Raw genomic sequence first — 9,665 nt, 5'->3', positions numbered from 1 at the left:
TTAGAACAAGGCATAGTTTTCCCTGCTGGCTCTTTGGGCGGGGGACCCATCTTCAGCCGTATGGCCATTTTTGAGCCTGGCGCGGCGCCAGGTGGGAAAGGGTGGCTTTGAGGCTGAAGGCAGGAGCAAAGCCTGCAGCCCCCAGGTCTGTGGGGCTACGCAAGCGGTTCCCAAAGAGCTTTAGAACAAGGCATAGTTTTCCCTGCTGGCTCTTAGGGCGGGGGACCCATCTCCAGCCGTATGGCCATTTTTGAGCCTGGCGCAGCGCCAAGTGGGAAAGGGTGGTGTCGAGGCTGAAGGCAGCAGGAAAGCCCGCAGCCCCCAGGTCTGTGGGGCTACGCAAGCGGTTCCCAAAGAGCTTTAGAACAATGCATAGTTTTCCCTGCTCGCTCTTTGGGCGGGGGACCCATCTCCAGCCGTATGGCCATTTTTGTGCCTGGCGAAGCCCAAGAGGGAAAGGGTGGCTTTGAATCTGAAGGCAGCAGGAAAGCCCGCAGCCCCCAGGTCTGTGGGGCTACGCAAGCGGTTCCCAAAGAGCTTTAGAACAAGGCATAGTTTTCCCTGCTGGCTCTTTTGGCAGGGGACCCATCTCCAGCCGTATGGCCATTTTTGTGCCTGGCGCGGTGCGTAGTGGGAAAGGGTGGTGTTGAGGCTGAAGGCAGCAGCAAAGACTGCAGCCCCCAGGTCTGTGGGGCCAAGCAAGCGGTTCCCAAAGAGCTTTAGAACAAGGCATAGTTTTCCCTGCTGGCTCTTTGGGCGGGGGACCCATCTCCAGCCGTATGGCCATTTTTGTGCCTGGCCCGGCGCCAAGTGGGAAAGGGTGGCTTTGAGGCTGAAGGCAGCAGCAAAGCCCGCAGCCCCCACGTCTGTGGGGCTACGCAAGCGGTTCCCAAAGAGCTTTAGAACAAGGCATAGTTTTCCCTGCTGGCTCTCTGGGCGGGGGACCCATCTGCAGCCGTATGGCCATTTTTGAGCCTGGAGCAGTGCCAAGTGGGGAAAGGGTGGTTTTGAGGGTGAAGGCAGCAGGAAAGCCCGCAGCCCCCAGGTCTGTGGGGATACGCAAGCGGTTCCCAAAGAGCTTTAGAACAAGGCATAGTTTTCCCTGCTGGCTCTTTGGGCGGGGGACCCATCTCCAGCCGTAATGGCCATTTTTGTGCCTGGCGCGGCGCCAAGTGGGAAAGGGTGGTGTCGAGGCTGAAGGCAGCAGGAAAGCCCGCAGCCCCCACGTCTGTGGGGCCAAGCAAGCGGTTCCCAAAGAGCTTTAGAACAAGGCATAGTTTTCCCTGCTGGCTCTTTGGGCCTGGGACCCATCTCCAGCCATAGGCCATTTTTGTGCTTGATAGGGCGCCAAGTGGGAAAGGGTGGCTTTGAGGCTGAAGGCAGCAGGAAAGCCTGCAGCCCCCAGGTCTGTGGGGCTACGCAAGCAGTTCCCAAAGAGCTTTAGAACAAGGCATAGTTTTCCCTGCTGGCTCTTTGTTCGGGGGACCCATCTCCAGCCATAGGCCATTTTGTGCCTGGCCCGGCGCCCAGTGGGAAAGGGTGGCTTTGAGGCTTGAAGGCAGCAGGAAAGCCCGCAGCCCCCAGGTGTGGGGCTACGCAAGCGGTTCCCAAAGAGCTTTAGAACAAGGCATAGTTTTCCCTGCTGGCTCTCTGGGAGGGGGACCCATCTCCAGCCGTATGGCCATTTTTGAGCCTGGCGCGGCGCCAAGTGGGAAAGGGTTGTGTCGAGGCTAAAGGCAGCAGGAAAGCCCCGCAGCCCCAGGTCTGTGGGGGCTACGCAAGCGGTTCCCAAAGAGCTTTAGAACAAGGCATAATTTTCCCTGCTGGCTCTTTGGGCGGGGGACCCATCTCCAGCCGTATGGCCATTTTTGTGCCTGGCGCAGCGCCAAGTGGGAAAGGGTGGTTTTGAGGCTGAAGGCAGCAGCAAAGCCTGCAGCCCCCAGGTCTGTGGGGCTACGCAAGCGGTTCCCAAAGAGCTTTAGAACAAGGCATAGTTTTCCCTGCTGGCTCTTTGGCGGGGGACCCATCTCCAGCCGTATGGCCATTTTTGTGCCTGGCCGGGGGCCAAGTGGGAAAGGGTGGTTTTGAGGCTGAAGGCAGCAGGAAAGCCCGCAGCCCCCACGTCTGTGGGGCTACGCAAGCGGTTCCCAAAGAGCTTTAGAACAAGGCATAGTTTTCCCTGCTGGCTCTTTGGGCATGGGACCCATCTCCAGCCATAGGCCATTTTTGTGCTTGATAGGGCGCCAAGTGGGAAAGGGTTGCTTTGAGGCTGAAAGACAGCAGGAAAGCCCGCAGCCCCCAGGTCTGTGGGGCTACGCAAGCGGTTCCCAAAGAGCTTTAGAACAAGGCATAGTTTTTCCCCTGCTGGCTCTCTGGGCGGGGGACCCATCTCCAGCCGTATGGCCATTTTTGAGCCTGGCGCGGCGCCAGGTGGGAATGGGTGGCTTTGAGGCTGAAGGCAGGAGCAAAGCCTGCAGCCCCCACGTCTGTGGTGCTACGCAAGCGGTTCCCAAAGAGCTTTAGAACAAGGCATAGTTTTCCCAGCTGGCTCTTAGGGCATGGGACCCATCTCCAGCCATAGGCCATTTTTGTGCCTGGCGCGAAGCCAAGTGGGAAAGGGTGCTGTCGAGGCTGAAGGCAGCATGAAAGCCCGCAGCCCCAAGGTCTGTGGGGCTACGCAAGCGGTTCCCAAAGAGCTTTAGAACAAGGCATAGTTTTCCCTGCTGGCTCTTTGGGCGGGGGACCCATCTCCAGTCGTATGGCTATTTTTATGCCTGGCGTGTTGCGTAGTGGGAAAGGGTGGTTTTGAGGCTGAAGGCAGGAGCAAAGCCTGCAGCCCCCAGGTCTGTGGGGCTACGCAAGCGGTTCCCCAAAGAGCTTTAGAACAAGGCATAGTTTTCCCTGCTGGCTCTTTGGGCGGGGGACCCATCTCCAGCCGTATGGCCATTTTTGTGCCTGGCCGGGGGCCAAGTGGGAAAGGGTGGTTTTGAGGCTGAAGGCAGCAGGAAAGCCCGCAGCCCCCACGTGTGTGGGGCTACGCAAGCGGTTCCCAAAGAGCTTTAGAACAAGGCATAGTTTTCCCTGCTGGCTCTTTGGGCATGGGACCCATCTCCAGCCCATAGGCCATTTTTGTGCCTTGATAGGGCGCCAAGTGGGAAAGGGTGGTGTCGAGGCTGAAGGCAGCAGGAAAGCCCGCAGCCCCCAGGTCTGTGGGGGCTACGCAAGCGGTTCCCAAAGAGCTTTAGAACAAGGCATAATTTTCCCTGCTGGCTCTTTGGGCGGGGGACCCATCTCCAGCCGTACGGCCATTTTTGTACCTGGCGCGGCGCCAAGAGGGAAAGGGTGGTGTCGAGGCTAAAGGCAGCAGGAAAGCCCGCAGCCCCCCAGGTCTGTGGGGCCAAGCAAGCGGTTCCCAAAGAGCTTTAGAACAAGGCATAGTTTTCCCTGCTGGCTCTTTGGGCGGGGGACCCATCTCCAGCCGTATGGCCATTTTTGTGCATGGCGCAGCGCCAAGTGGGAAAGGGTGGCTTTGAGGCTGAAGGCAGCAGGAAATCCCGCAGCCCCCAGGTCTGTGGGGCTACGCAAGCGGTTCCCAAAGAGCTTTAGAACAAGGCATAGTTTTCCCTGCTGGCTCTTTGGGCATGGGACCCATCTCCACCCATAGGCCATTTTTGTGCCTGATAGGGCGCCAAGTGAGAAAGGGTGGCTTTGAGGCTAAAGACAGCAGGAAAGCCTGCAGCCCCCAGGTCTGTGGGGCTACGCAAGCGGTTCCCAAAGAGCTTTAGAACAAGGCATAGTTTTCCCTGCTGGCTCTTTGGGTGGGGGACCCATCTCCAGCCGTATGGCTATTTTTGTGCCTGACGCGGTGCGTAGTGGCATAGGGTGGTTTTGAGGCTGAAGGCAGCAGGAAAGCCCGCAGCCCCCAGGTCTGTGGGGCTACGCAAGCGGTTCCCAAAGAGCTTTAGAACAAGGCATAGTTTTCCCTGCTGGCTCTTTTGGCAGGGGACCCATCTCCAGCCGTATGGCCATTTTTGAACCTGGAGCAGTGCCAAGTGGGAAAGGGTGGTGTCGTGGCTGAAGGCAGCAGGAAAGCCCACAGCCCCCAGGTCTGTGGGGCTACGCAAGCGGTTCCCAAAGAGCTTTAGAACAAGGCATAGTTTTCCCTGCTGGCTCTTTGGGCGGGGGACCCATCTCCAGCCGTATGGCCATTTTTGTGCCTGGCGCAGCGCCAAGTGGGAAAGGGTGGTTTTGAGGCTGAAGGCAGCAGCAAAGCCTGCAGCCCCCAGGTCTGTGGGGCTACGCAAGCGGTTCCCAAAGAGCTTTAGAACAAGGCATAATTTTCCCTGCTGGCTCTTTGGGCGGTGGACCCATCTCCAGCCGTATGGCCATTTTTGTGCCTGGCCGGGGGCCAAGTGGGAAAGGGTGGTTTTGAGGCTGAAGGCAGCAGGAAAGCCCGCAGCCCCCACGTGTGTGGGGCTACGCAAGCGGTTCCCAAAGAGCTTTAGAACAAGGCATAGTTTTCCCTGCTGGCTCTTTGGGCATGGGACCCATCTCCAGCCATAGGCCATTTTTGTGCTTGATAGGGCGCCAAGTGGGAAAGGGTGGTGTCGAGGCTGAAGGCAGCAGGAAAGCCCGCAGCCCCCAGGTCTGTGCGGCTACGCAAGCGGTTCCCAAAGAGCTTTAGAACAAGGCATAATTTTCCCTGCTGGCTCTTTGGGCGGGGGGACCCATCTCCAGCCGTACGGCCATTTTTGTGCCTGGCGCGGCGCCAAGAGGGAAAGGGTGGTGTCGAGGCTAAAGGCAGCAGGAAAGCCCGCAGCCCCCAGGTCTGTGGAGCTACGCAAGCAGTTCCCAAAGAGCTTTAGAACAAGGCATAGTTTTCCCTGCTGGCTCTTTGGGCGGGGGACCCATCTCCAGCCGTATGGCCATTTTTGTGCCTGGCGCGGCGCCAAGTGGGTAAGGGTGGTGTCGAGGCTGAAGGCAGCAGCAAAGCCTGCAGCCCCCAGATCTGTGGGGCCAAGCAAGCGGTTCCCAAAGAGCTTTAGAACAAGGCATAGTTTTCCCTGCTGGCTCTTTGGGCATGGGACCCATCTCCAGCCGTATGGCCATTTTTGTCCCTGGCCCGGCGATAAGTGGGAAAGGGTGGCTTTGAGGCTGAAGGCAGCAGGAAAGCCCGCAGCCCCCAGGTCTGTGGGGCTACGCAAGCGGTTCCCAAAGAGCTTTAGAACAAGGCATAGTTTTCCCTGCTGGCTCTTTGGGCATGGGACCCATCTCCAGCCATAGGCCATTTTTGTGCCTGATAGGGCGCCAAGTGGGAAAGGGTGGCTTTGAGGCTGAAGACAGCAGGAAAGCCTGCAGCTCCCAGGTCTGTGGGGCTATGCAAGCGGTTCCCAAAGAGCTTTAGAACAAGGCATAGTTTTCCCTGCTGGCTCTTTGGGCGGGGGACCCATCTCCAGCCGTATGGCCATTTTTGTGCCTGGCGCGGTGCGTAGTGGGAAAGGGTGGTTTTGACGCTGAAGGCAGCAGGAAAGCCCGCAGCCCCCAGGTCTGTGGGGCTACGCAAGCGGTTCACCAAAGAGCTTTAGAACAAGGCATAGTTTTCCCTGCTGGCTCTTTGGGCAGGGGACCCATATCCAGCCGTATGGCCATTTTTGTCCCTGGCCCGGCGCCAAGTGGGAAAGGGTGGTGTTGAGGCTGAAGGCAGCAGCAAAGACTGCAGCCCTCAGGTCTGTGGGGCCAAGCAAGCGGTTCCCAAAGAGCTTTAGAACAAGGCATAGTTTTCCCTGCTGGCTCTTTGGGCGGGGGACCCATCTCCAGCCGTATGGCCATTTTTGTGCCTGGCGCGGCGCCAAGTGGGTAAGGGTGGTGTCGAGGCTGAAGGCAGCAGCAAAGCCTGCAGCCCCCAGATCTGTGGGGCCAAGCAAGCGGTTCCCAAAGAGCTTTAGAACAAGGCATAGTTTTCCCTGCTGGCTCTTTGGGCATGGGACCCATCTCCAGCCGTATGGCCATTTTTGTCCCTGGCCCGGCGATAAGTGGGAAAGGGTGGCTTTGAGGCTGAAGGCAGCAGGAAAGCCCGCAGCCCCCAGGTCTGTGGGGCTACGCAAGCGGTTCCCAGAGAGCTTTAGAACAAGGCATAGTTTTCCCTGCTGGCTCTTTGGGCATGGGACCCATCTCCAGCCATAGGCCATTTTTGTGCCTGATAGGGCGCCAAGTGGGAAAGGGTGGCTTTGAGGCTGAAGACAGCAGGAAAGCCTGCAGCTCCCAGGTCTGTGGGGCTATGCAAGCGGTTCCCAAAGAGCTTTAGAACAAGGCATAGTTTTCCCTGCTGGCTCTTTGGGCGGGGGACCCATCTCCAGCCGTATGGCCATTTTTGTGCCTGGCGCGGCGCCAAGTGGGAAAGGGTGGTGTCGAGGCTGAAGGCAGCAGGAAAGCCCGCAGCCCCCAGGTCTGTGGGGCTACGCAAGCGGTTCCCAAAGAGCTTTAGAACAAGGCATAGTTTTCCCTGCTGGCTCTTTGGGTGGGGGACCCATCTCCAGACGTATGGCCATTTTTGTGCCTGGCGCGGTGCGTAGTGGCATAGGGTGGTTTTGAGGCTGAAGGCAGCAGGAAAGCCCGCAGCCCCCACGTCTGTGGGGCCAAGCAAGCGGTTCCCAAAGAGCTTTAGAACAAGGCATAGTTTTCCCTGCTGGCTCTTTGGGCGGGGGACCCATCTCCAGCCATATGGCCATTTTTGAGCCTGGAGCAGTGCCAAGTGGGAAAGGGTGGTGTCGAGGCTGAAGGCAGCAGGAAAGCCCGCAGCCCCCAGGTCTGTGGGGCTACGCAAGCGGTTCCCAAAGAGCTTTAGAACAAGGCATAGTTTTCCCTGCTGGCTCTTTGGGCGGGGGACCCATCTCCAGCCGTATGGCCATTTTTGAGCCTGGCGCAGCGCCAAGTGGGAAAGGGTGGTGTCGAGCCTGAAGGCAGCAGGAAAGCCCGCAGCCCCCACGTCTGTGGGACCAAGCAAGCGGTTCCCAAAGAGCTTTAGAACAAGGCATAGTTTTCCCTGCTCGCTCTTTGGGCGGGGGACCCATCTCCAGCCGTATGGCCATTTTTGTGCCTGGCGAAGCCCCAAGAGGGAAAGGGTGGCTTTGAATCTGAAGGCAGCAGGAAAGCCCGCAGCCCCCAGGTCTGTGGGGCTACGCAAGCGGTTCCCAAAGAGCTTTAGAACAAGGCATAGTTTTCCCTGCTGGCTCTTTTGGCAGGGGACCCATCTCCAGCCGTATGGCCATTTTTGTGCCTGGCGCGGTGCGTAGTGGGAAAGGGTGGTGTTGAGGCTGAAGGCAGCAGCAAAGACTGCAGTCCCCAAGTTTGTGGGGCCAAGCAAGCGGTTCCCAAAGAGCTTTAGAACAAGGCATAGTTTTCCCTGCTGGCTCTTTGGGCGGGGGACCCATCTCCAGCCGTATGGCCATTTTTGAGCCTGGCGCGGCGCCAAGTGGGAAAGGGTTGTGTCGAGGCTAAAGGCAGCAGGAAAGCCCGCAGCCCCCAGGTCTGTGGGGCTACGCAAGCGGTTCCCAAAGAGCTTTAGAACAAGGCATAATTTTCCCTGCTGGCTCTTTGGGCGGGGGACCCATCTCCAGCCGTATGGCCATTTTTGTGCCTGGCGCAGCGCCAAGTGGGAAAGGGTGGTTTTGAGGCTGAAGGCAGCAGCAAAGCCCGCAGCCCCCAGGTCTGTGGGGCTACGCAAGCGGTTCCCAAAGAGCTTTAGAACAAGGCATAGTTTTCCCTGCTGGCTCTTTGGGCGGGGGACCCATCTCCAGCCGTATGGCCATTTTTGTGCCTGGCCGGGGGCCAAGTGGGAAAGGGTGGTTTTGAGGCTGAAGGCAGCAGGAAAGCCCGCAGCCCCCAGGTGTGTGGGGCTACGCAAGCGGTTCCCAAAGAGCTTTAGAACAAGGCATAGTTTTCCCTGCTGGCTCTTTGGGCATGGGACCCATCTCCAGCCATAGGCCATTTTTGTGCTTGATAGGGCGCCAAGTGGGAAAGGGTTGCTTTGAGGCTGAAGGCAGCAGGAAAGCCCGCAGCCCCCAGGTCTGTGGGGCTACGCAAGCGGTTCCCAAAGAGCTTTAGAACAAGGCATATTTTTCGCTGCTGGCTCTCTGGGCGGGGGACCCATCTCCAGCCGTATGGCCATTTTTGAGCCTGGCGCGGCGCCAGGTGGGAAAGGGTGGCTTTGAGGCTGAAGGCAGGAGCAAAGCCTGCAGCCCCCAGGTCTGTGGTGCTACGCAAGCGGTTCCCAAAGAGCTTTAGAACAAGGCATAGTTTTCCCAGCTGGCTCTTAGGGCATGGGACCCATCTCCAGCCATAGGCCATTTTTGTGCCTGGCGCGAAGCCAAGTGGGAAAGGGTGCTGTCGAGGCTGACGGCAGCAGGAAAGCCCGCAGCCCCAAGGTCTGTGGGGCTACGCAAGCGGTTCCCAAAGAGCTTTAGAACAAGGCATAGTTTTCCCTGCTGGCTCTTTGGGCGGGGGACCCATCTCCAGTCGTATGGCTATTTTTATGCCTGGCGTGTTGCGTAGTGGGAAAGGGTGGTTTTGAGGCTGAAGGCAGCAGGAAAGCCTGCAGCCCCCAGGTCTGTGGGGCTACGCAAGCGGTTCCCAAAGAGCTTTAGAACAAGGCATAGTTTTCCCTGCTGGCTCTTTGGGCGGGGGACCCATCTCCAGCCGTATGGCCATTTTTGTGCCTGATGCGGCGCAAAGTGGGAAAGGGTGGCTTTGAGGCTGAAGGCAGCAGGAAAGCCCGCAGCCCCCAGGTGTGTGCGGCTACGCAAGCGGTTCCCAAAGAGCTTTAGAACAAGGCATAGTTTTCCCTGCTGGCTCTTTGGGCGGGGGACCCATCTCCAGACGTATGGCCATTTTTGTGCCTGGCCGGGGGCCAAGTGGGAAAGGGTGGTTTTGAGGGTGAAGGCAGCAGGAAAGCCCGCAGCCCCCAGGTCTGTGGGGCTACGCAAGCGGTTCCCAAAGAGCTTTAGAACAAGGCATAGTTTTCCCTGCTGGCTCTTTGGGCATGGGACCCATCTCCAGCCATAGGCCATTTTTGTGCTTGATAGGGCGCCAAGTGGGAAAGGGTGGTGTCGAGGCTGAAGGCAGCAGGAAAGCCCGCAGCCCCCAGGTCTGTGCGGCTACGCAAGCGGTTCCCAAAGAGCTTTAGAACAAGGCATAATTTTCCCTGCTGGCTCTTCGGACGGGGGACCCATCTCCAGCCGTACGGCCATTTTTGTGCCTGGCGCGGCGCCAAGAGGGAAAGGGTGGTGTCGAGGCTAAAGGCAGCAGGAAAGCCCGCAGCCCCCAGGTCTGTGGGGCTACGCAAGCAGTTCCCAAAGAGCTTTAGAACAAGGCATAGTTTTCCCTGCTGGCTCTTTGGGCGGGGGACCCATCTCCAGCCGTATGGCCATTTTTGTGCATGGCGCAGCGCCAAGTGGGAAAGGGTGGCTTTGAGGCTGAAGGCAGCAGGAAAGCCCGCAGCCCCCAGGTCTGTGGGGCTACGCAAGCGGTTCCCAAAGAGCTTTAGAACAAGACATAGTTTTCCCTGCTGGCTCTTTGGGCATGGGACCCATCTCCACCCATAGGCCATTTTTGTGCCTGATAGGGCGCCAAGTGAGAAAGGGTGGCTTTGAGGCTAAAGACAGCAGGAA

Source organism: Rissa tridactyla, unplaced genomic scaffold, assembly GCF_028500815.1.
Source record: "Rissa tridactyla isolate bRisTri1 unplaced genomic scaffold, bRisTri1.patW.cur.20221130 scaffold_47, whole genome shotgun sequence".
In the NCBI taxonomy this organism is placed as follows: Eukaryota; Metazoa; Chordata; class Aves; order Charadriiformes; family Laridae; genus Rissa; species Rissa tridactyla.
Note: the sequence above shows the minus strand (reverse complement) of the source record.